Raw genomic sequence first — 25,522 nt, 5'->3', positions numbered from 1 at the left:
TGTGACTCAGTAATAACCTATACTTAGCAAAAAGAGTGTTTCTTTGTAATTAGGGTGCTTCTTTCCAATTTAGACCAGAGTTATGATGGAGGTAAACACTTTTTTATTTATTTCAGTGCTTTTCCTTTTAATCTTCTCTTCTCATACGTTTTTTCTTTTGTAAATGTTAAAGTCTGTCAAATAGAAATTTATAAGAAAGAGTGTGGAAGAAGAAGCCTGGAAGTGTGTATTTATTTCGTGTGTCCATCACCCAAAGCTGAAAAGCAAATACTGCACTTTTCTGGGGACACATCCCCTATTTTTGTGAAGGGTAAGAACAGTGCTGTGGTTGTTCTTTGTGAATGACAACGCTCAAACAACTTAATGAATAGTTTAGTCAAAAATAGTTTCCTAGGCCACAATCAAGGCATATTAAGAAACCAAATGTGCCCCTCCTTGTTCCTCCAGACTTATCTGCCAAATCAATGGGTTTGGGGCACAGGACGCCCATCTGGAAGTCATTGTGGGAAATAGTGTCACTGATTATTAAATTGCAATCTATAACCAGAGGTTTGATTATAATATCTTAGAATCATTGAATAGAATCATGGAATGGTTTGGGTTTGAAGGACATTAAAGCCCATCCAGTGCCACCCCTGCCATGCCCAGGGACACCTTCCACTGTCCCAGGCTGCTCCAAGCCCCAATGGCCAGCCTGGCCTTGGGCACTGCCAGGGATCCAGGGGCAGCCCCAGCTGCTCTGGGCACCCTGTGCCAGGGCCTGCCCACCCTCCCAGGGAACAATTCCTGCCCAATCTCCCATCCAGCCCTGCCCTCTGGCACTGGGCAGCCATTCCCTGTGTCCTGTCCCTCCAGCCCTTGTCAAGAGTCTCTCTCCATCTTATAAGAACTCCTTAACATGTCGTAGACTCTTTGTCTCTTTTTAGAATGCATGAGATAAAATTCTTAAATAAATGTTGCTTGCTAGCTCATTAAAGTTGCTCTCAATGCCACAGACAACTGTGGATCAATCATTCCTCGTTATACACAGGTCTAAATTTCAAATGGCCACATGCAAAAGGTGAGAGCACATACTGAAATTCACACCATTTAGTAGCTATGATTAAACCTGAAAATCTCACTAAAAAAGCAATGTGTTTTTTCCACCCAACTCATGGACACGGGATTTCACACACAGAACTTCAGTTTAATGACACCGAATGCATTTCACAAAGCGGCAACATTTAAATAACAATCAAATAGTTAATAAATTGCTGAATCAGGATTGAAGCACATACCTGATACTTATATTTAAATTTCAGGGGAGAGGGGCTTAGTGGGCTTGTGATGTGAACTGTGAGATGTTTAAAGGGGGCATTCTCTTCACCCCCAGAGCCTTGCATTACTGGTTTCTAAATTGTTGCCAGTTGCAATCATATCTTTATTGTGACCCCCAAGATTTCAGTAAGCAACACTTTTTGTCGTGGTCAGATTTTGAGCCCATTCGTAACAGCTGGGACCCAAAATATCGTAACTGTTGCCTTGGCTACAAGTCCAGCTGAGAGGCCTTTCTAAATGGCCTTTTTAAATTCTAGAAGAGGCAGAAGAAAACATTCCTGTGGGATATATAAGAAGCTCTGAGACTTTCCCAGAAGTGAGATTCAAGAGGCTTTTTTTTTTTTTTTTTTGGTATCTTTTTGCTCTTCAAAATATTTTTGAGCTGCTAACAAGCAGGTCTTACCCAGCTGAGCAGAACATCTGGCACCTCACCGTGGGGTGCAGGTGATGGAGAACCAGACTGAAACAGATGTGGCCACTTACCTGCACCAACACTCCTGCTGCAGTCAGGGCTCCTTAGGCAGTACAGGGAACACCACACTGACTTTCTGTGAAATTCTGAACAATTACATGGAGCTAGCAGAGATTTAAAAATGCTGCTATCTGAGGAATAGGAAAAAAAGCTATTTATTGTTATTGATTGAATTGCCCTGTCCTCAGCACAGTAATATTTCATAGAAGTGCTAGAAATATATTTACTTTGCTCATTATAATATGATGTGCACAAATCTTTTATTTAAAATCCCTCAGTAAAGCTTCTGCATAATTGAAGTTCCTAATGCTTAAATACTCTTTGTGCATGATCATACAAAGCCAGCCTAAGATTGTGTGGTCCTCTTGGCTTTGAGAATTAGGAGAAAACACTACAAGGCAAAACATGATTTTTTAACAGACGCTGGTGTAATGAGTTTCTGTGAGAAGGGCTTCCATTGTCTAAATTCTTTTAAACAGCACTGCTTTTTATGGAATAACAATAGAACTTCTTACACGAGTCACTGGCAGCTTTTAAAGGATTATAATGCATAACATGCATTTTTTACTATTTGTGTTTTTAAACTGTTATGTTGTTCCAGAGAAACAAATAGGCCCAACACATTCCTAACTGCTCCTTAAATGAATTTCACACTGGAAAATGCTCAGTTTTTGTAAACCCTCCCAAAGATTAAATATAAGAACCAGGTAAAATTGTATTTTGCTACTTAGGGATGGGCTTCTTACTGCTGATATGTCTAAAATATATGCCTTTTATCAGCTGCCAAGAAAATAACTTTGTTATGATCCAAGGTCCTGAATGCATGTGGAATAAAATATGGAAAGCACACATTTTTTGCTACATTTGATCACTAGTCCTTCTTACTTTTGGTAAATCATTTTTTTCTTCTATGCTGGGAAGTGCCAAAAAGTAGAGAGAAATAAACAGAATGGACCCTCTCCTCACTAGCAATAAAAACTGGTATTTCCTTTCAGGTAGAAGAACTTCAGAAACACCCTGCTTTATAAGTCTTCTGGCCATTCTACTCTCAAAATGACAGTAATTGGTTGAAATTCTCACAAATCAGGAAAATTTCAGAAAATAAACACCCTCACTGATAATTTTGATTACACAGAGTTCTGGGTTACTTTCCTGCAGCACAAGAAGATCTGAGCATTCCCTGAGGGATTAAAGTGGGAAGTTGTGCTAATATGGGCAATGAAGGAAGCAAGAGATCCATGTTTACCCCTCAAGACTGATTTCAATAGAGTGTTTGGGAAGGCAGGAGGAAATATCCTGGTCCAAGCTTTTCTGTTGCAACAGTTCCTTTCCATCTTGGTTGGTCGTCATTTCCTCCTGTTAAAGAGAATTTGGAAGAAAATACAGGTCTGGGACGAGGGTGGTCAGATACCCCAAAGGAATCGATGACAAAGGACATAAATCCACTTGGAGTTTAACACTCTTGGGAGCTGGATAATTCTTTCCAGAAGATTGCTGACATTGGCAGGAAAGCATCAGCCCACTGGTGTGAAACAAGGAGAGCAAGGCCCGTTGTGGGAGCAGCCCAGTGAGCTCTGCCTCCACAGGGTGATCCCTAAAAGGCTGAGCCATTTTCCCAGCTAACCCATGGATAAATCCCTGTGATAAAATGGCCATCCCACGGCAGCTCAGTAGCATTCCTCCACATGTTCCACTTGTATCCAGGCAACAGGAACACCAGGGCCAGCTAAAGGCAGAGCTGGGATGTAAGGGTGGGGGCCTGGGCACATTTTCTGTGACAGGGCAGATGGCAAAGGGCTAAAGACAGGGTATTGATTAACATTTGAATCCATTTGCATATTAAAATAGTTCAGCTTCTTCTTTGAGGTACTGAACTGTGATCCAACTAATGTATAAAGACACACTGAGAAAGTATTTTAGGTCAAGAACTAACTGCAAAATTCCATCTTCTTGCTCTATGAATTTAATTTTACCCTTTGCTCTTCTACTCAACAGCCTTCCTAATTTGTATTTCTATTGAATATTGACTTTATGATAAGTTCAGCCCCCTGTATTAGCCAAGACTGTAGGACCAGATGGCAGAAATTTAGGTACACACTATCCAGCTGTTAGCAAAGGTATTTTGGTTTCCTACACATTATGGAATATTAATTATAGACAGCTTGGATAGAACAAGGAGCATAGCAATTTTTGAAGCATGATTGCAGTGAAAAATAGTGACAGGTATATCCTTCCATGAAGAAATTACTTTAATAACTCCTCCATTTTATCACAGAGACAGCTCAAAATCAATGGAAACTTGGTTTGATACCCAGAGATCCTTTGGAAAATTACAGTATCAGGCTTGATATTGTATAACAGAGTACAGAAATCCCAGTTAGCAGAGCAAACACATTGGCAGTGTTACATGTCAGCGAATAAAATAGCTCCATTTAAAACATTTAGTTCATGTAATGTGGATCCCAGTTTTATTTAATTCAGCAGGTTGTCAGAACAGTTCTCCAGAATGGAAACAATTTTTCTCATTTTGAGAAAGAGCTTGCGTGTAAAAAAATCCAGAGCAAAGCACTTGTAATAAGAAGCCAGCAGATTGTTTTAGGTTGATAATAATTAGCTTTATTTCATATAAAATATCCTTTCTGCATAGAGAATGAAACCAGATGGTGGAAGTTACCGCCATTCCTTTGGAAACAAAGGGAAGCACTTGAATAAGTACTGAATTAACTGATGGGGGCCATTTCCTGCCATGCCTGTGGGATGAGAAGGATCTCCAAAAATCACCTCACCTCAGCAGCAGCTCAGCTCAGCAGGGAGCAAACTCCAGAGCTCTTAGGGAGGTGTCTCTTCTCCTTTGAGTCGCTCCCTCTCCAGACATAGATCACTGCTAAATGGTTGAAAATGCATTTACTTCTTATTTCATCCAGTGGATTAAAACATTTAGGTGGATTAGAGGGTAATTTCCTTAACCTGGCTGTGGCATCAGGTTCTAATGGTGTTCTGGCTGTCAGACTGAAAGACAGAAAAGCACATTTCAGACGGAATCATGCCTGTGGCTACAGAAAACAGTCTGGAGGGTTAGGATTTAGTTGGAAAAACTAAGCCAGCTAATCAAAAAGTGCTGAAGCAGCATAAGTACAAAAAGGGTTGCCTCATACTGTAGGAATTGTGCTGCTCCACTGCTTATGCCACAGAAGTTTCAACCGTGCATCCCTTGGACTCATCCCACAGAAGTTCATCCTAATTAACTCCTGCTGGCCCATGGATCTTTTGTATTTTCAGCAGAACGCAGGTGAACGAAGCCTGCAGTTCCAGCCCAAAACAAGGGGTTTGTAAACAGAAAGCTGCAGACAAAATACAGGAAAGAAGCCCAGACATCCTTGCATTAAAGCACTGAAGAGCAATGGTGACGTGAATTACTCTTAATGGAAACATATTGAAATTATCCACTGAAAAAAAAGGACTGACAATGAAGATGGGACTTGGTTCAGATGTTTATTCTTAATAGATTAACATTTAGAACAGAGCTGGAATTGTTCTTTCTGCCTCAAGAGACCATGCAGGGCAGCAAGTTGCTGTACATGGCGCAAAGGTGCTACCCCTGGGTGAGGGCAGCCCCCGGGATCAGTCCAGGCTGGGGCTGAGCAGAGGGAGCAGCCCTGGGAGAGGCCCTGGGGGAGCTGCGGGGCAGAGCTGGCCCTGCCCCGGCCGTGTGCGCTGGGAGCCCAAACCCCCCTGCCCTGGGCTGAGCCCCAGCGTGGGCAGCAGGGGAGGGGGGATTCTGCCCCTCTGCCCCTCAGCTGAGACCCCACCTGCAGAGCTGCCCCAGCCCTGGGGCCAGCACAGGAAGGACCTGGAGCTGCTGCACAGAGCCCAGAGGAGGCAGCAGCATGAGCAGAGGGATGGAGCAGCTCTGCTGGGAGGAAAGGCTGCCAGAGCTGGCATTGTTCAGCCTGCAGAGGAGAAGCTTTGGGGTGACATCACTGTGGCCTTGCAGGGCCTGAAGGAGCTGCAGGAAAGCTGGAGAGAGACAATTGCCAAGGGCTGCAGGGACAGGACACAGGGAATGGCTGCCCAGTGCCAGAGGGCAGGGCTGGATGGGATATTGGGCAGGAATTGTTCCCTGGCAGGGTGGGCAGGCCCTGGCACAGGGTGCCCAGAGCAGCTGGGGCTGCCCCTGGATCCCTGGCAGTGCCCAAGGCCAGGCTGGACATTGGGGCTTGGAGCAGCCTGGGACAGTGGAAGGTGTCCCTGCCCATGGCAGGGGTGGGATGGGATGAGCCTTAAGGTGCCTTCCAACCCAAACCATTCTATTAATTCATGGAGTGAGATTTTACACACCCATTTTCCTTTCAGTAAAATGTCAGGGCTGGATGTAATTCTTTAAATTCACCTGCCTATTGCCATTTCAGATACCCTGAGGTCCCCTGCCCAGCTTCTTGTTGGTGATCCAGATTAGCATGGGTGTCCTCCAATTCCTGCAGCACACCTGCCAGGCCCTTGCTGAAGTTTTGGATGTCACAGGACCTCAGCACGGCACTAAACACCAATGATTCAGCTACTGATCCCTCAAAGTCTCTTGGCTTTCTGTCACTGAGATTCTCAATTTACTAAAGTTAATACATGCAACATAAAAGTTTAAACAGCACCGAACAACTTGGACGACAATTATGGAAAGAAAAAGGAATACCTAACAGAAGGAAAATCAAAGGAACTTCTAGGATGGGTATTTCCAAAATCTAAAGCTCCAGTTACATAACTTTTAAACATGAACTAAAGAAATAAAAGAGTAAAAAGTGAATTATATGTGGGTAATTTCTGAATGGCAGCACAGTTAATTCCAGCAATACAGTCCATGGAAACAGTCCAAAAATCTCAGCTGAATTATCAGATAAGATATTACTTGTCTGAACACTTTATACATTTGCAGCTGGTTTTCGTGATCAGTGACAGAAAGCATGAATTAGTTTCATTCCTTTCTTGTCAAACTATTTGCTTAGATTTTAAAGGAAGGAAATAACCATTGTCAGTCATATGAATTGAGTATATCATCCTGTACAAGTAGGCTTTAAATAGCAAAATTTGATCGTGTCAAAAGAGGTTGCTTACCTACCAATTTTGTGAAAGTCATGATTTGAATATCCTCTGACTGATATCCCAACAATGCATCTCATTTTACACTTTGGATCACATAATTTCCCTTGTGAGTCTCACAAATGGAGAAAAAAAAGCCTCGGAAAGTTTTCTTTCACATTTTCTGTTTTAAAAAATCAACATTTAAAATTTATTTGCCCACACTCCTACTTTCAATTCAGCATAAAAATCTGTTCCAAGTGTTTCCTACTTACAAGGGTTTTTTTTTAATTTATTAGGAGAAGTGCAAGAGCTCTCCTGTGAATGTTCTTTAGGGTTTTTTTTTTTAATATTTATTTTAACAGCAGACCTTCACACAGTAAATTTTCTCCCAAACACAGCTCTAAAATAAATTGGTTCCTGAGGATCAATTCTTCCTGTCATCTGTGGTGCAATAGCATCAGGGATAAGTTCCTTCCAAAATAATTTTAACATACTTTTCTTCTTCAGTTAGACTTTGGATCACATTTAACTGATAATATTTCTAGTGTAAAGAGAAGGGTCTAAAAAGCTCGAGCTGGTGCCAGTGGCTTCCTTTGCCTGGGTAAAATGACCAGCAGTTTGTTAGCAGGGTCTGACCCAATAAACTTGGGTTTATTTCTATTTAACAGCCTCTAGCTTTTCCAGACTTTTCCAATAATTTGTGCAAAATTTCCTCTTTAACACAAGCTTAAGTCAACTTAGAAAAATAAATAAAAAAAAAAAATTAGGAAAATGGGAGAAAAATCCCTCAACTTAAGGAATGTAAATTATTTTGCAGTTTTTGTTAAATCAAGAATAGGCACAAAGTCTTGCTTATAAGGAAGGAATACGAAGCATCATCTCCAAGGCTCCTAACCTGGAGAAGCTTTTCACTGTACACACCATTAAACAAAATATCCTACTTGGCGTGTGCTGGGTTCACACACCCTGGGAGGGGGAGCGAGAGAGAGGGTTGGGGAGAGAGACAAACCCCTTGGTGGTGTTTAAAAGAAACAGATAACAAGGGAGTTTTGTGTCTGGCAATTTTTGCCCTGGGTTTTGTTTCTAACCCCAGCCAGCAGCAGCCCTGTCCTGGGCCAGGGAGTCCCTGAGACCCTTGGTGTTCCCCATTATTTGGTCCAGCTGGAGTTAGACACAGACACTTTCCTCTCTTTCAGGAGCCTACAGGTCTGGCTCATCTCCAGAGCAGGATTTCAGGTGTGCACAAATCCGTTTAATCTCCTGGGAGCAGAGGTTGCTGTGTAAAACAGCTGACATAGCTCAGACCATTGCTACCACTGCTGGGAGGCATTGCTTGGTGTCTGCCCAAAGTAATATTTGGAACCTGGTGCACCCAGACAAAAAGTTTCCCTTGCACAATGCCTCAAAGGCTTCCCATAAAGTAACCTCAGATAACACAGAAATGTTCAGACTTGAGCTTACATGGCTAGAAATAGAAAGTCACAGCCCACTAATTAGATGTCTAATTAGATGCTACTGACTCTCATGCCCTTTCTGAAACTCTGACATCAAATACACACCATAAACTTCTGAGTATGACAGAAATGGAATCACCTCTCTCATTGTGGAAGCATTAGGTGCTGGTAATAGGGGGGTTGTACAGTGCTGGAAGAGGTATGTGCAAGCAAAGGCTGAAGTGGAAGTAATCAGTCTATTAAATATTTCACACCGTGTATTTCCCTCAGATTAAACACATGAAGTCCCTTTCAATCCAAGCTGAACAAAAAGAAGCAAAATGTCAAGCTATTATGTTAACATTTTCCAACTTCAGGTCTTTATCAGCTCTCTGAGACAAAGACCAAATCGAGCTTTCATGTCTGAACATGGAGAGTAGGATGCAGGAGGTGCAGCGGTACTGTCAGACATTTGGATCATTCCTCACCAAGCAGAGAGAAAAATGTCAGCTGAGATGTTCACACAGAACTTGACATTTGGGTAAGCGAATATAACCTTCAAATCTGGCTTTCCTTTTACATGCAGCAGAAAAATACAAAAAGTAATGGAGACAGGCAAAGCGGAGCTTGAAATAATCATAGCACAACATCTTATTAGTCCAGATCCTGCCTACAGGGTCTAATCTGAGGCCTTGTTCTAGCAGCTGTGTGTCACCTCAGAAATGAACTATAAAAAATTAAAATAGAGAGCAGCACTGTGTATTTTTCAACTCCAGCCTAGTGAGGTTGTGATCTCTAAATAGGTTCTGCCAGGGAGTGCTGTGCCTGCAGCTACAACCTACAAATGTAGGACATGCAGAACATGGAGCACTCGTGCTCTGCCTAAATATTCCTTAGAGGAACCCCAGCACGCCACAAAGAGGAGGTGCCTCTCCCCCTGCCAGTCTGTGACACATCTGAGTCTGCAGTTAGAGCTGGAAGTTGGTAAGCTGAGCATCACCATCTATAATTCACCCCCAAAATGATATGACTAAGTTCAGAATGAGAGGTGTAAATAGCATTGAAGGGCGGGAAACATTCACCACTGCAATTCTCCAAGTCTGAAACATCGACCTGTGTTTCCCCCTAAGGTTTGCTACCCCAAACAACTCAGTAGAGGTTAAAAATGGACACACACACAAAAAAGGAGGGATACAACAAAAGGAGGGAGTGCCTCTATCAGCACTGACTCTGGCTTTGGAAGAGTGCTCTGAAAAACCCCACACAACACAGAGGCAGATGTTTAATATTTGGTTTGCTTCTGTAATTTAGGTGGTTGCAACTCCATTTTCTTAAAACAATTCAGTGATTTGTATCATATAATTCATGGGGCTTAAAGTTAAGAGTTACAAATAATACCTGGGAGCTAAATTTCAGCTATTTTGTCCAAAAAAGCTCTTTTTGACAACAATTTATTCAAAGATTTCTCATTGACACAATTATTCTAGAATATGCATTTTAATTACTCCATCTTTTTTTTTTTTTTTTTTTTTTTATTTCATCAGAATTTTCCAGGTATATTTTTTCCTGGTATAATTTTAAAAAAGTTTTATGATCATAGAATCTCAGAATGGTTTGGGCTGGAAGGGACCTTAAAGCCCATCCAGTGCTACCCCCTGCCATGGGCAGGGACACCTTCCACAATCCCAGGTTGCTCCAAGCCCTGCCCAACCTTGATAGCAGAGATAACACCATGGTCATAAACCAATATGACCTAGTTTTATTCCCCCAAACAAGATTTAAGAGATGGCATCAAAGTCAAATTAGGGAAAAATACCAATCAAGGCTTGTTCTTTAAAAATAGATCCTTTCAGACACCTGAGGGTGAGAACAGCCCATGTTACTGCAGAGCTCCACAGCCTGCAAGAGGAACCCTACAAGGGTTGAATTGTCAAGGTACTGGACACCAAGAAGTTTTGATCACTTTTGAAATGTCTGTTTACTAAATGAGAACCAAGCTTTTGAAATTCACATCCTAAATTTTCAGTAGAGGCAAGCAATTTCAAAAGTATGTGTTTTTCCATAGCTTTTCTCTATAGCAGCAGTGTAACTTCTGTTAAAGACTCACTCGCTGGAATATGGTGTTGTTTTTAGTATAATTCTCAAATTTTTTAAAAAAACCAACAAAACAAACAAGAAATTTTGCTGTTGATAGTAAATTTTGCTATAGAACCTCAAACACCATCACATAAATCTCTTTACCATGCAATCAAAATAACTTAGCCGGCAAAGGATCCACAACCAAAGCACTAAATCAAGCAGCCACCTCTTCTCACACAGGAGAAGTCAGCAATTACATAAAAGTACAGAATCTAACAGTAAATAACCCAAAATTTCTGTCCTACCAGACACTGAAATCATCATGAAGGAATATTTCTCCAGAGTTTTTAATATCAAGGCACAGGAAGGATACGAAAAAACTCATCAAGAACAAATCCCCTCTTTAGCAAACCAGGGACATACCGGACCTGTCAAAGCAAACATGAACAGAACAACGAATCGTGGATTTGTGTTATGAGCTGTGTGTATGCCAGAGGTTAAAGAGACTCAGATTCTTGGTGTTGTTAAATCTAAATGGCTCCAAATGTTTTACACAATTCATCTCATCTGAATAAAGGCTGGCTTGTTGCTGAACAAGGGTATTCATAAACAACAACGTTAAACTCCCTGCACAACAGAAGCTGTAGTTACTTTCAATAGATGGATTTGTAGGACTGATAAAAGGTGTGTCTGGCATAACCTCACTGAGGTTACAGCACAGCAGAACGTTTGCATCCCAAGCTTCTGTCAGTGAACCAGATGCCTTTGATTATGTAACAAACTGATCAGCATCTCCAGGCAGACTTTTTAGTCTGCAGCACCTCCTTGAAATTGAATGGAAATTGCTCACTGAGGTCCTCACTGTTTGGTTGATGCGGTGTTCTGGCACTGCTTCCTTCTGACCTGTCATCTTTCCATCTCCTTGTATCATTCAGCTGAATAATTTCCCCCAAAAAAGGAAAAAAAAAAAAAAAAAAACCAACAACAAAACCAAACCAAAGCAAAAACCTTTTCATTTCAGTAATATCTAAATGAAACAGTGAGAATGACACATGCAGAAATTACTCCTTTCATTTGGGGTATGTTTTACTGCAGTTTCTCTTGGTTGAGATGAGCTTTAAACACAATTTGCATTTCTTTTCCTCTCCAACTTTTTTTGTTCCCTCTCTCTTAAGTAACATTATATTGTGTCCCTGTGATAGTGTACTGTATCCCCTGAGTAAAACTGCGTATTTAACAAAAAAAGATGTTTTGAGTGCATATCACTAAAGGAAATAAACAGCTACTATTAATTGCAGCTGTTGCAGTAATTGTGTGGGAGAATACTGGGAATGTCAGAAGGTGATTGGGTAATAAATGACTCTATGCACCATCATAGAATCATTTTGGTTGGAAAAGGCCTTTAAGATCGAGTCCCACCAATAAGCCATCGCAGCCACCACTGACCCGTGCCACATTTATTTGAGCAGTGGGAATAAAATCAAATTAACATCTGACATCCAGTGCCAAGCACAAGAGGTGTCAGTGATTGGGGGGTTGGACCAGAAAAGCTTGGAAGGTTCCTTCCAACCCAAACTATTCCATGACTTTATCTGAGCATTGGGCACTCTGAGTGTGCTCAGAGCAGAGCATGATGAAATCCAATGTATTTCCAACTCTTAGAGAAAGATGGCATGAAAAGTACAATAGTTTGTGGTTTTTAATGAACATTATCTCCAGATTAATCAAAAAGCCACGTGAGAAGTTCTCAGTAAAAGCTGCCTGGGGACTCAGACCACAGAAGACAGCATTCCGTAAAATTAAATCCATGTAAAGAGTTTGAGATGAGGTGTGAAGTCATTTGGAGTACTCTCATTTTCTCTTCTGTGTGCCAGAGAACACACAGCAAAGAAGTTCAGATGTGCTTCCAGTAAGGTGTAATTACTTCCAGACTAGAATAGAGGTATTAAAATATGTTCAAGGATTATTAAGAAAGGAACAGTCAAGCAGATATCAGTTTTAGCTACAAATCATGGATTTCAGCTTAAAGAGGCATAAAAGTGAAAATTCCCTGCCTTAAATAATATAAAGCCATTCCAAACTTTTATGAAATACTGGCTTTACAACAAATTTAAGCTTGTTCTGGAAGACCTACTGAATTCTCTAGTCACTAGAGGTCACTATTAGTTTTGAATCGTTCAAGTCTGCTGACTTCTAAATCCTCCTGAGAATGTTCTAAATTTGAGAACTTGCCTCCATGAAATATGTTCATGTTAAATAAGGGTACTTGGAATAAATATGTAAGTGTTTTCCCCAGAAAAATAAGTCCAGAAATACGAGTCAAAAGTTCTGGTGAGGAGAGTGTTTTAAAATATCGAATTTGTCGTGGCTCTACCAGCCACAGGTTCATTCTGGTGACTCCAGCAATAAAGAATATTGAGATGAGGTGCCCCCAAGAACAGCAGAGATTATCTTGGCACTCATTCAAGTCATAACCTGCCAGAAAAAGGAAAGAAAATCAGAAGAATGGCTGGACCTTGAGATACTCAGGCATTGACTCATAAGACAACAGAACAAGAAGTGATGATGGCTATTTGAGGGGGAAAAGTTAAAAACAGAAGCAAAACTGGTGAAAAATAAAGGCTTTTTGGATGTTGTCTGGACTTGTCTAATATCTATTGCTACTCTGACCTACATTAAAGTTCATTTGTGTGAGGGATTTGCTGCAGAGCTGTCACTGCTGCTGCCCCCACACCACATTTTTGGCGCTGAAGTCACCTCTTCATTGTTTCCATTTTCAGCAGGAGGTTGGTGAGGGTGAAGACTAAGCACAAAAACCTTTCAAAATTATTTTCCTTTTCCAAATGCAAACACAAGACATTAATGAGTCTGATCAAAAAGCCAGGGACATGCAGTGTCTCTCTGGTGCTTGATGCCCCTAGAAGGAACCAGAGCTGCTGAAAGGGCTGGAAAGGATGTCCTCTGTCCTGTGAGGAGCTGAGGACTCTGAGCTTGTTACATTTGGGAGAAAGGAGGATGAGGGTGACCTCACTGCTCTCTAGAGAGGAAGGAACATGGTATCTACTGATGGGACGTGGGAATAGCTCAAAGCTCTTCCAGATTAGTTTTTACCATACATTAGGAAGTGCTTCTTTCCAGAGAGGATGACCAAGCACTAGAAGGGCTCCTTAGAGAGGTGGTTGAGGCCCCAGGTCTGTCAGGGTTGAAGAGGCATTTGGACAATGCCCTTGAGATCATGCTTTATCTTGCTCAGCCCTGAGTTGCTCAGGCAGCTGGACTAAGTGATGATTGTGCTCCCCCCCACGGAAATAATCTGTTCTATTCTACTGAAAGCCAAATGTGGAGGTGAAAGATAAAGGAAAATCTATATATTTTGACTGAATTCAAAATAAAAGTCAAGTTTTCACTGTACAAGGAACATTGAGACTCCATATGGGTTTAGGATTCGGAGTTCACAAAACAGAAACAAAATTCTGGACATGATTTTGAGCATTGAGCAAATTCCCTGCCTGGGGAGGGCAGACCATGAGTAGCCAAAGTATAAACAAGGTCAGAGCTGCAGGTCCCACTGGCAGCTGCATAGTTTGACACCAGAGATGTCACATGAACAGGCTTTGGGTGCTGCAGAGAGAGCAGCAGGTCCTCCCCAAAACTGTGACATCCCCTTAGATAATTTAGAGGAGAAAAGACTCTCTCCCCTTCAAGGCCATTCAGGCTGGGTGGCTTCCTGGGATAATTTTTGTTATTGTTTATATAAGATTTTGCCTTGTTCATATAAGATTAAGGACTTCTAGGAATCAGAAGATATGGATATGTACACTTACTGTATTTTCTGCTCTTATAATGATCAATCCTCCATCTGTTGACAATATTTGTCACATTTCTCACCTCCCCTTGCAGCATGAGCTTCACCTTCATTTTCTCATCCAGGAAAGCAATCAACCTCCCCTCCAACAAAAAGCAACAAAAATGTCACAACCAACATTATGGGGATCTGGGAATCGTCCACACCTTTCCTGAGGCAGCATCAGGGAACTGTAAATCCCCTGTGAATGACAATTCCCAAGCTGAGTCAGCAGGTGACTTGATGCCACTGCACAAGATAAACACAGAGATCGCAGCATCCTCTCTCCATTTCCATACCGTCCATCCCTACCTCCCAGAGCACTGTGTTCTTTGTATTGTTTTCCCTATTTAATCCTGGAATAAGAATATAAGGCTGTTAAAATGACAGTTTGTGTGGCTGGAAACTAAAATCCTGCCCAATACAGGGTGACTTTTATGAGCAAGAAGCCCCTTCAAGGGAGAGCAAAGGAAAAGATTCAGCCAGATGTGCTCAGTTTGCACAACAACTGTTTCATGTGCCTGTGCTCTCAGAAAACAAATGCTTAAAAATCATAAATCTAAGAATTAATTCCACTTTCACAATAGTGGAAAATGAGTCTCTCCTTACAAAGAGTGAGAAGAGACAGACTGAATAAGCTGTTAAAGGATATGAATGGATGTCTCAGCCATTCATAAGTTCTTTGTGCAGTAAACCAGCAAAGAAGGAAATTTAGAGAAGTGATGTATTTACTGATGAAGGACAGGGAGACAAAACATGCAGCAAAACTAAAAATATTCTGCCACAAAACCCTCATGATTGCAGAAAATGTAATCCCATAATCAGAGATTTGCAATCCTCGTGGCTGGCATAAAGACATTACATTTCCATTGAAGAACAGAGTGTGTAGCAGAGCATTCTTTGTATGCAACAGTTTCAGCAAATATAATTGCACGTGTATTCAACAAATGGTAATGCCATTCTAACAAGAATTAAAGCCAGACAGTGTGGGGAACACAAAGGTCAATGAGAGTTACATTAAAAACATTCTGTTCCATCTTTTAGCCATTCAGCAGCCAAGGGAGATCGCTGTGCTTTGGAATGAAAAGGGAATGTTTGGGGGGCAATCATTCCTTCTTGCCATAGACAGAGCTGGTAGTCAGAAAAAAGCCAGTTTAATGGTTTTATTTGCAGGCAAGTGCAAGTGAGAGAACAGCTGTGCTAAACCACTGTTTGTCCTTGTTATTAAACAAAGCATAATCACTAAACATGTTGGATGCAGAGAGAAAATAACCAAAGTTAGGTCTGGTTCAAGCCTTCACTCATTTCCAAATCATTTTCTTGTTCATTTGAGGCTTCTGCTCCTCACAGAATTGTAATTTCTTTCAGAATACACTGATTTTTTTTTTTTCACTTCAACAAATTCAAGGGCTGACACTACTTTAACACTGATTTTATCCTGTAGTCTCATCTCTGGCTCCTAGTTAACCCTTGCTCCATAAGAGAGAAGAAGAAGTCCATCCATCATGTTTTATGTATTTTTTACTGTTCTTGAGTTTGAGTAAGGTTACCTTGCTTCAATATATTTTTTAATTATAGTGTTGAAATTACAGTGACAGTGGTTGCACAAATAGACACATCAAGATCAATAGCCAATTTGATCTGGAGAAGCTTTCTTCTTTTGTACCATGTCAGATAAAAGAGAATATCCATGGTTACTGCTATTAATATTTACACCACTCTCCAAGAGGAAAGAAAAATGCTAGACAACAGAGCTGGACATTGACTGTTGTACAGGTTATTGTGCAGCATTAAGGAAAGGTACCTGAAAATGGGACTGAGAATGATTTTCCGTGTTGCCTATAGCCCAGGGAGCTGAGAAGGGATGGCAGAGTAAAGCTGGTTTGTTCAAATGCAGAATATCCAATACTTGGTGTTAAAATGGCTTCTTCTAGGGCTGTCCTTCTGAAGGACAGGAAGATCCTGGAGGAGTTCTGCAAGGGCACAAGGATTGGAGGATACTGAGGGCAAATACCCAACCCACCCAGACCACAGGTTTCCTCCCTGCCACGCTCTGAGATTAGCTTCATGTCAGTGAGTAAATGTGCTCTGTCCTGTGAACTGGGGCTGAAGTGCAGGATGAGCCCTCTGCTCACAGGGACACAGCTGGGGGCCCTGAATGTTCTCACGGCATGGGGAGAGGAATGAAAGGCTGGATAATCCCTCAGCTCCATGTGCTTGGCCTCTGCCTCTGAGTCCAGAGGGTCCACCCCCCCAAAACTTTAAGGGTTGTCTCACTGAAGTCCTGCCCTGAGTTCCTCTCCACTGCGCTGGGATGGTGACATCAGGCACACACGAGCACAGACTGTCCCCGCAGCACCCAAGGGTGTGCACTGATCTGCCTGGGTTAGAGCTGCCAGTGCTTAGGGCACTCAGAAGGAGGATTTTATACATATTCACCTTTCTCAGGTCACAGAGAATCATTAAGGTTGGAAAAGACACTCAGGATCCAAACTGTGCCCCATCCCCACCTTGTCCCCAGCCCAGAGCTCTGAGTGCCACCTCCAGCCTTTCCTTGGACACCTCCAGGGATGGCCACTCCAAACCTCCCTGGGCAGCCCCTGCCAAGGCCTGAGCACCCTTTCCATGGGGAAATTCCTGCTGCTGTCCACCCTGAGCCTCCCCTGGCCCAGCCTGAGGCCGTTCCCTCTCCTCCTGTCCCTGTTCCCTGCCAGCAGAGCCCGACCCCCCCGGCTGCCCCCTCCTGTCAGGGACTTGTGCAGAGCCACAAGGTCCCCCCTGAGCCTCCTTTGCTCCAGGCTAACAGATTTCACCCAGGAAATCTGCCAAGTTTCTGTTATCACAATATCAATACCTCAATCAGAAGACTGGCACAAGCTCACACAAACGTCCTGAAGCCAAAGCTGTTGCTGCACCGTGGCCAGGAGGCAGTGCTGTGTAACAGGTGGGGGCTGGAAAAGAGGCAGAAAACAAAGATTTTGCAGGAAAGACAAAATGTTAATTCAGCTGTAGGAGTGATTTTTTGTGGGTTTTTTTGGTATGAAACTTGTGGTTTAGGGAATGCTGTGCCCCAGTGGGGACAGCTGCACTGGATGGGTGGCACCAGAGAGCTGAAGTGTGTACACCTGCCCTAATGCCATCTGCTAGGAACAGGCCAGGCATCTTTGGAAACTCTCCTTTCCATGGGTGGGTCTTAGCAATAATCTTGAAAAAACAACAAGAACAAGAATTCTTGTGCTCAGAATCTTGTGTTGGTTGTTTATCCATCCTTCAACACAACCTTCCAGAATTGCCAGGAGTGTTTTATGGACAGAGTTACAACAGCACCACGGCTGCTTCCCCTTGAAAAGACTGCAGGATAAGCAGCTCTGGGTTAAACAACACACAGATCAGCAATGAACAGCATTGTCCTGGAAAGTCCTGGTTCTGTGGGATCCAGTGCTTCTGCCTCACTCAGTGCTGTGAGCACAGAGCACAAATGTCACATTTGCCATGCACACACGCAGTACACGTGTCACAGGCAACTAAGGCAGAAATGGCTTGGTTTATTTAAAAATATGTCTCAAGCCCAGAATATAAATAAATCATTGACAGCTGATACCTGCCTGGCTCCCTCCTGCCCAAAATCTCCTCCTGCATCAATAAAAGCCTCATTCTCAGTATGAATTGATTCTTTCTCCAGGAGCTGATTCTAATAAGAGGGATTAAGGTGGAGAAAACTTGTCTGTGTAGTCCCACTGCCTCTCTCCAGTGGCTCCTGAGCTAGGCTGAAATGTGTTGTTAGCCTGCTTTTTGGGAAAAATCAAATCTCACCAGAACACAGAAAATACTTGTAGAACTCTGAGTAACAGGGCCACTCACATCTCCTGACACAGCAGTGCAACGTTAGGGCAGAATAGGAATGAGCGAGAAATGATAAAGGCAGCAGCAGGAAGGGAGACAAGAGCAGCAAAAAAGCACCAGAGTTAGGAGACAAACTCAGGTCTGGTGACAGACGGGAGGTTTGTGTCTGTTGCTGGGGAGAGGAGTAACAGGAGGGTGGGAGGGGAAGGGAAAGACAGGAAAACCGAGCAGAGCTGGCTCTGGCTCTTGTCCAGGGGTGCTGGCCCCAGGCTCCGCCACCCCAGTGCTGAGAAAGGGTCAGGGAGTCAATAAAATCAGGCTTTGGGGAGACTGCTTTGTATTGTCAGATTTAAAAAGATCACAGAGTCACAAGGAATAATTGGCATTGTGGCATCTAACAAATTTGACAGCACAGATCCTGAGAAAAATAATCACACTGAAGGATGGTTCTTAGTTGTTGTCAATTAGACACTGCTCAGGTACAGCAGCAGGGAACAGAGAACATTTGTTTTCTCTCTCATCTTTGTAACTGACACGTCAAACTTCAAACTGGCAGTTTATTAATTAATTAGTCTGCTTTGCACTTTAACGAGCCTATTTATACCATCATTTCTCATTCACATTTTCTCCTGTACATTGCATGGAAATTCACAGCAAATGCGGGCTCATGGGAACCAACTGTTGCTGCTATACAACTAAGATTAAAATTTGGCCAACTTTCAAATTTGGGGACAAGAGGTCAGTGATTTTTTTATCAGTCCTTAAATTATAGTAGATTTTTTCTCAAATTTTTGGGAAAAATACATGAATATTTATTTAACCAGCTCCTCTGATCACTGAATACCATTTCTTAGCCCCCCCCAAAAGGTGTTTTTTCCTAATTTACAGGAGAAGAAAAGAAGGGACCCCCAAGTTTGATGCATATATTCAAGTCTCCAACTCCTTCCTAATTTCTATTTATTCTTAAAATTTACTGAAACCATTTTTATTCCAAAGGTATTACATTAGGAAAACAATACATGAATTATATAGATTTCCATTAATCAAGAATCAACCCCTTCAAGCCTTATTTCAATCTCCCTGATTATATCAGTTGAACTTCATCAAATTTTGAACTCTGGAATCCATGTTTACATGGAATTATTAAATAATCATTCAGTTCATTATAAGTAGCTTAGGTATATTTGGAAACATCAGCATTCATTTTTAAAACCCTTTTCTTTTTGGATAGAATTTGACTTGATTTTTTGGGTAGATTTTGGCTGTCAAAAACCACCTGTAAATTGATCAGATCCAGACTTTTCCGAATGAAAAATACTCTTTCCAAGTGCATCATCCATTTGGAAAAGTGCTCAGCAGAAAGATGTGTTTTGACTTGGACTTGCAAAAAAATCACTTGTCACATGGGCAAAGCTTGGCTAATATTTGTTTAAATTAAATTACCTGTAATGACTTTGGTCTATCACACTTAAGTTGGCACTGTGCAAGTAGCTGCAAATCATTTTCTTTTTGTTTTCATGGGAGCTCGAGAAAATTAATCCTAATTATTTTAAATGGACTGTTCTGACTGTTTAATGTGCTGGTGCTCGAACAAAACACCTACACACCAGACTGCACAGAAAGAGAGTTGCCACTCTTTTTGGGCCCAGAGCTGGAGCATTTGGAGAGAAGAGAGAGAACAGTGCAGGGGTGCAAAGCACCAAAGCTCTACATTTAGAAGGTGTAGAAAAGGGATCAAGGCTGTGGGTGTACCTGATGTGCAGCATTAACTCTCTTAGTTTGGGAAAAAATCTTCACGGTGAAGGAAATGTCATCAGGGGAAAAGAAAGAACCTGATTGCAACCAAATCTACATTAAAGTTAATGCATTTGTTATAATGAGTTTGTTTAGAAAATATTTGATTGTGTTATGATACACACTCTTCAGCTCTCTTTAAGCAGTCTGCAAAACTGTTATAATTCATCTCCTAATAATTGTTGTATTTTTGCAGGACCTTTCCAGGTCCTCAAAAACAATAGTCCTAAGGCACCCTGCTTTCCAAAGGAAACATCACCTATATATCCTGAGATAATAAACCCACATTCTTCACGTTATCAGACCCCCATGTGCATCTTTAAATCAGGCTAATGATGGTTCATTCTACCCTGAGAGTGCTCATAAATTTGTCCTGCTGCTTGCCTGATGTTGCTCCCCAGAGCTGTCCTGGGAATTACAAATCTCATATCCATAATCTGCTTTCACCATTTAAAAAAGATGATTTACTTTATGATTTCCAGTGCCAGTGATGAGATAGATGGGCTCTGAATTGGCTGTGCTGCTCCTCTTTCTCCTTCAGGTGATCCTACTTAGGATTTCCTGCTTAGGGAATATGATGCAAATGAAGGAAACACAGGAATTTATGCATGGGAAGAACTTGTATTGTGTGAGTTGCCTTAGAGATGTTCTCTGGCACAGGGTGCCCAGAGCAGCTGGGGCTGCCCCTGGATCCCTGGCAGTGTCCAAGGCCAGGCTGGACATTGGGGCTTGGAGCAGCCTGGGACAGTGGAAGGTGTCCCTGCCCATGGCAGGGGTGGCACTGGATGAGTTTTAAATCCCTTCCCACCCAAACCATTCCATGATTATTAGTGTACTGAAAAATTCACATTGCTTTTCTTCAACTCTAACAATTAATTGCCCTTTTATAAATCTACAATTTGGTCTTAACAACACCAGGAACCAGGGCAGCTTCTCCCTGCCATGCTCCCAGACAGGCTGGGCTGACAGAGCCCTTATCCCAGATGGAAGTGAGCACAGCCAGGGGGATTTTCAGCCCCCACCACGTCTCTGTGCTGATGGGTTCTCTTGTGCCTGACTGCAAACCAACCCTTCTGGGTTTTAATTGCAACTGAACTGGCCTGGGTGCAGCCACTCATTGCAGAAGGAAAGCAAAGCCACAGAAGTTTGCTTAGATTAACGCTCATAAAGGGATATAAAAATAGAAAAGCAGGTGGTATTTTTCTTTGACTTTGAGAATATCCAGACTGTGAAAATATGAAACAGAATAGAGCTTCCTTTGAAATTTATAAAAAATAAAGGACATATTTCTCTGCTTACTAAAGCAGAGAATATTGGGCTGAAAAAAAGGAATTGGACATGCCAACACAGTAATTTCCTCCTGTGAGCTCATGAACCTCCTGGAGCTGGACTCCTCACCTTTAGAACATTTTGACACTTTTAAAGGCAAAGAAGAACCGCTACAAGATACGTGAAAAAGAATAAAATCTGTTCATCTCTTACAGATGGTGGTGGTGGGATAACTCAATTTGAGTTATTTAAAAGCATTTTGGAACTTGGGAAACCAGGGACACTGCAGAAATATTCTCTTTTTTCACATGAATGTCTCACATCTCAGGGACCCTTCTTAATTTATGATTTGGTTAATATTGATGAGACCTCTTGGACCAAAATCAGTTCAATGGGAAGAAGAAAAGCTACTGCTTTGCTACTTTTTCATATAATTTAATGTTTTTCAACTATTGTCATGCTAAGGAGTTGTAACCGAGAACCCCATGCATGTTTGCACAGAGAGAGAGAGAAATCAGGGGATATCCAGCAATAAAAGCCACTGCTGTGAGATGTAACAAAGTACAGAGGTATGATTTAAATGCTTTTAGCTTGTTAGATTAAAAACAGTAAATTAAACCATGGATTTTAGAGTTGTCCCCACATTACCTGGTACTTTATATCCATGGACAGGGAGCTGAAATCAAAATATGTTTCAGTAACACTTTCCTTTTACTTGAGGAATTTCCAACTGGATCCATCCATCCTGACACTGACATAAATCCAATCTTCCTTCAATGACTAAATATGCACCAGCAAGACTTTTTCTGACTCCTTTCCAGAGAAAATTCTGCCTTTTTGCGTGGGTTAGGCAGTGTGTTTAGCTCTGACCTTCTTTTGGTAAAATCTATAAAAACAAGAGCTGAAGCTACATCATCTGAAATCTCTTGACTGTGCAATGGTCTGTAGGAGATACACGAATTAAAACCTCCTCACTTGCACAGAAAATATGTTTGGACAAAATTTCAAAACCAGGAAAAAAAAAATTGATATTGCAAATCCAAAATCAGCTTGATGGAGATGAAAATGCAGAATTGAACACTGACCACTACATAGAATTAAAGTTGAACATTGTAATTACAAATTTATAGATAGAAATATTAGGCAACCTAAAATGTCCTAGGACAAATTACACTTTCTGGAAGGCTTCTGGAAAAAAAAAAACTGGTTTAAAATGCTCTATTTAAATATTACAGAAGTTTCTCTGAAAATAATTCCTGTGAAAAGTGGCAATGTTCTGGTAGTTCTGAAGCAGTTTTGTTCACAATAGCTCATAAAGTTATCCACAGTAATATTAAATAACTTGTGCATTGTTCACACATCATGGAAGTCTTAATTTCTCCCTATTTTTTTTCACAATATTACTAAGTTCAAAGCCTTGCCATATGGACCAGTTTTATACCTATAATCCTTCTTACCTTATATCCTTGAGGAGCAGAATCTCCATCATGTAATGGGAATTTTCATAGGTGCACCTGAACCACCACTCCCATTAGCCAAGGATCACAAGGATCAGCAATTTAATGCTGGGCACTCTAAATGCAACACAAATAAATAGACTGAAACAAGACAGTGCAGGCTGGAGTGTTGAAATTTCTCTTGTGATCAAAAAAAATATAAAAATGAAGCACTTCTGATAATTCCTTCAGAATTTGCCTTCACTGCAGTGTGGGATTTTGGTATTTTATCCAAATAGTTGAAAAAATCGTATTATGATTCTGACTTTTACTAGGTTGAGATTATTAAAAGGTTTTCTACTTTTCAAATCCATCACAGCTGTTAAGTACAATACGTCTTAATCATTTGCAAAGGGACCCAACAACAACAGCAGGTGAAAGCCCAAGTAAAAAAATAAACAAAAAATTGAAGGCAACTCTGTGCCTATATGAAACTTTGGGTTTTTTTCCAAAAATTTTAGTGCTCAGGCAATGCTTTGTATGCTACTAAACTGGACCAAAGGGCACCAACTGCTTTAATATCAACCACTGAAAAATTGCTGTCAGACTGAGCCATTACAGCCGATTGCTCATCCAGAATTCAAGGCTGGATTAACAACTTTGCCATAGAAAAGAGATTTTGCAAACACACGTCTCCATCACTCACCGTTCCATACAATTCCTCATGGTATTTTGTGCTAGCATTTGTCATGCAAATCACAGACTTGGGAAAAGATGCCAGGGACTGGTGTCTTGTTTCCACTGCCTTCTCCAAGTTTGGCTTTCCATTTTCTTATGTAGCCTGGAAATTATGAGCCTTGGCTGTTATAAATGTGAAAATTATAAAAGTCACAGGAGTTGTAAAGTGATTTTTTGTAAGAGTTCACTATTCCCCCTCCTAATACATGAATACCATTAAAAAAAAAAAAAAGGAGAAGGAGAGAGATAAATCAATTTCTGTAATTTGAAATGTTATTGTTATTTTTAAGCACAGAACAGCAAAGCACAGCACCAATAAGAATTGAAGACTCAAGCTAGAAAGAGATATTAACATTAGGCTCTAAAATATGCTTTTAAGCATTCTCAGATGTTTAATAAAACCATTCATGTCAGCTCCAAAATGTTAACATATTCCACACAAAGTTCATTGGTGACATAATTTGCTAACTCTCCTGCTCCTCTTTCTCACTCAGTGATTTGTCACTTCAGTTTTACTGAGAGGAGAAGCAGCACTGCCCGAAATCCTGAGCACAATTGGAATTAGTGAAAAATCAGGTCTCATGCTGCTCATGTTTTCTTTTAGCCTTTTTATAACCATCTGCTATTGGTACTGTGTTGGGCTCTATTTTCCTCTGGTAATTACAAACAGTGGCAGTCAGGTTGTTGTTAATTAGAAACGGTGACAATGAGGTGGCCTCTTCTTTGTAACACTGGAAAGTCCTCCTGACTTTTGTGATAAATTTCCCTTCCCTGGGAGGGTGGGCAGGCCCTGGCACAGGGTGCCCAGAGCAGCTGGGGCTGCCCCTGGATCCCTGGCAGTGCCCAAGGCCAGGCTGGACACTGGGGCTTGGAGCAGCCTGGGACAGTGGAAGGTGTCCCTGCCATGGCAGGGGTGGCACTGGATGGGCTTTGAAATCCCTTCCAGCCCAAACCATTCAATGTTTCTGTGATTCTATTCATGCAGAGTTTTCTCTGTACAGTCAATTGAATTCATATTCTCATTAAGCCATTTTCTCTCTCCCCACCCCTGTCCCCATTCTTTTTTTTTTTTTTTAATTTATTTATTTTTCAAATTTTTTGTTTCTTTTGAAAGCCCTTCAGGATTTTTTTTTGAAAATCAGTTTGGCAAAAGATAAATTATAAACACCCTGAAGCCCTACTTGACTCAGATTACCAGCTCAAACAGCTTGGTCCAAACTCTGCTAAGTTACACATTATTACAGAAACTATAACTATATGGTTTAATCAATAGGTTGCTCTGGATTTCACCAGAGTAACCATAAATAACATTTCCCCCTGCATTTTCTACCATCCTGACAGTATGAAGTTTATTTAGATCAGATCCTGAAAGTATTTACAAATTTCAGACATTTAATGTCATCAGACCTACTTATTATATTTGAATTGCTGAATGTGGCCAAAATAAATTATAGTTTCAGAAACAAAAAATGTTATTTTCTTGCAGGGTTTAATCTACTGAATCAGAAAATCATTGGGGACTTCCAGCAGGCCAGAAGGAGATCTGGGGCTGAAGGGAGCACACTGGGGATGGCCTCAGGATGGTGGGAAACAGACACCAACCCTTCCAGAGCCAGTCAAGAGCGAGTTATAGATAAAATTTCTTCTTATTCTTATTGTCTCCACTAATTTTTTCCCTGTATAAAGCTTGTTTGGTATTGAACTGCTCTTATACCCTCCATAGGGCTCAATAGTAAATGGAAACAAAATTAAATAATTCCACTTAAAAGTTGACAAGTTCACCTCTTCCCCCACAATTTGTGTCATGGATTTTTTTCCAATTTGCAAGGCAGTGGCAAAGCCCAGAGTGATTTGAGCAGCTGAAGGTCCAGACTAGAGCTGTACCAGATGGCTCCTCCTCCTTCTTGAGGCAGTGCCATAATTGACAATTATCCAATTAAGAACTAGATTTTCACATCGATTTTGTTTTCTTAGTAAGGACCAGATCCTATATGTATTTTTAATTCCATATAGATGTTGAGTCCAAAATTACATCCATTTAATTTCCATTGATTTCCACTTTTCTTTATCTAATGGACAGCTCAGAATGGCTCTGTTTATTTTGCTGGGGACTATTTAGATGAACAAATGGCAATTCAGCTGATTTTTTCCCTTGACTGCCAGTTGCCAAGTGCAGGTTTGTCGCGGGTTCGGTTTGTAACCGGGCGGAAACACCAATTTAGTG

The sequence above is a fragment of the Corvus kubaryi genome, unplaced genomic scaffold (genome assembly GCF_017639235.1).
Source record: "Corvus kubaryi isolate FWS band 111438036 unplaced genomic scaffold, C.kubaryi_AGA036_p1.0 37300, whole genome shotgun sequence".
Classification (NCBI taxonomy): Eukaryota; Metazoa; Chordata; class Aves; order Passeriformes; family Corvidae; genus Corvus; species Corvus kubaryi.
Note: the sequence above shows the minus strand (reverse complement) of the source record.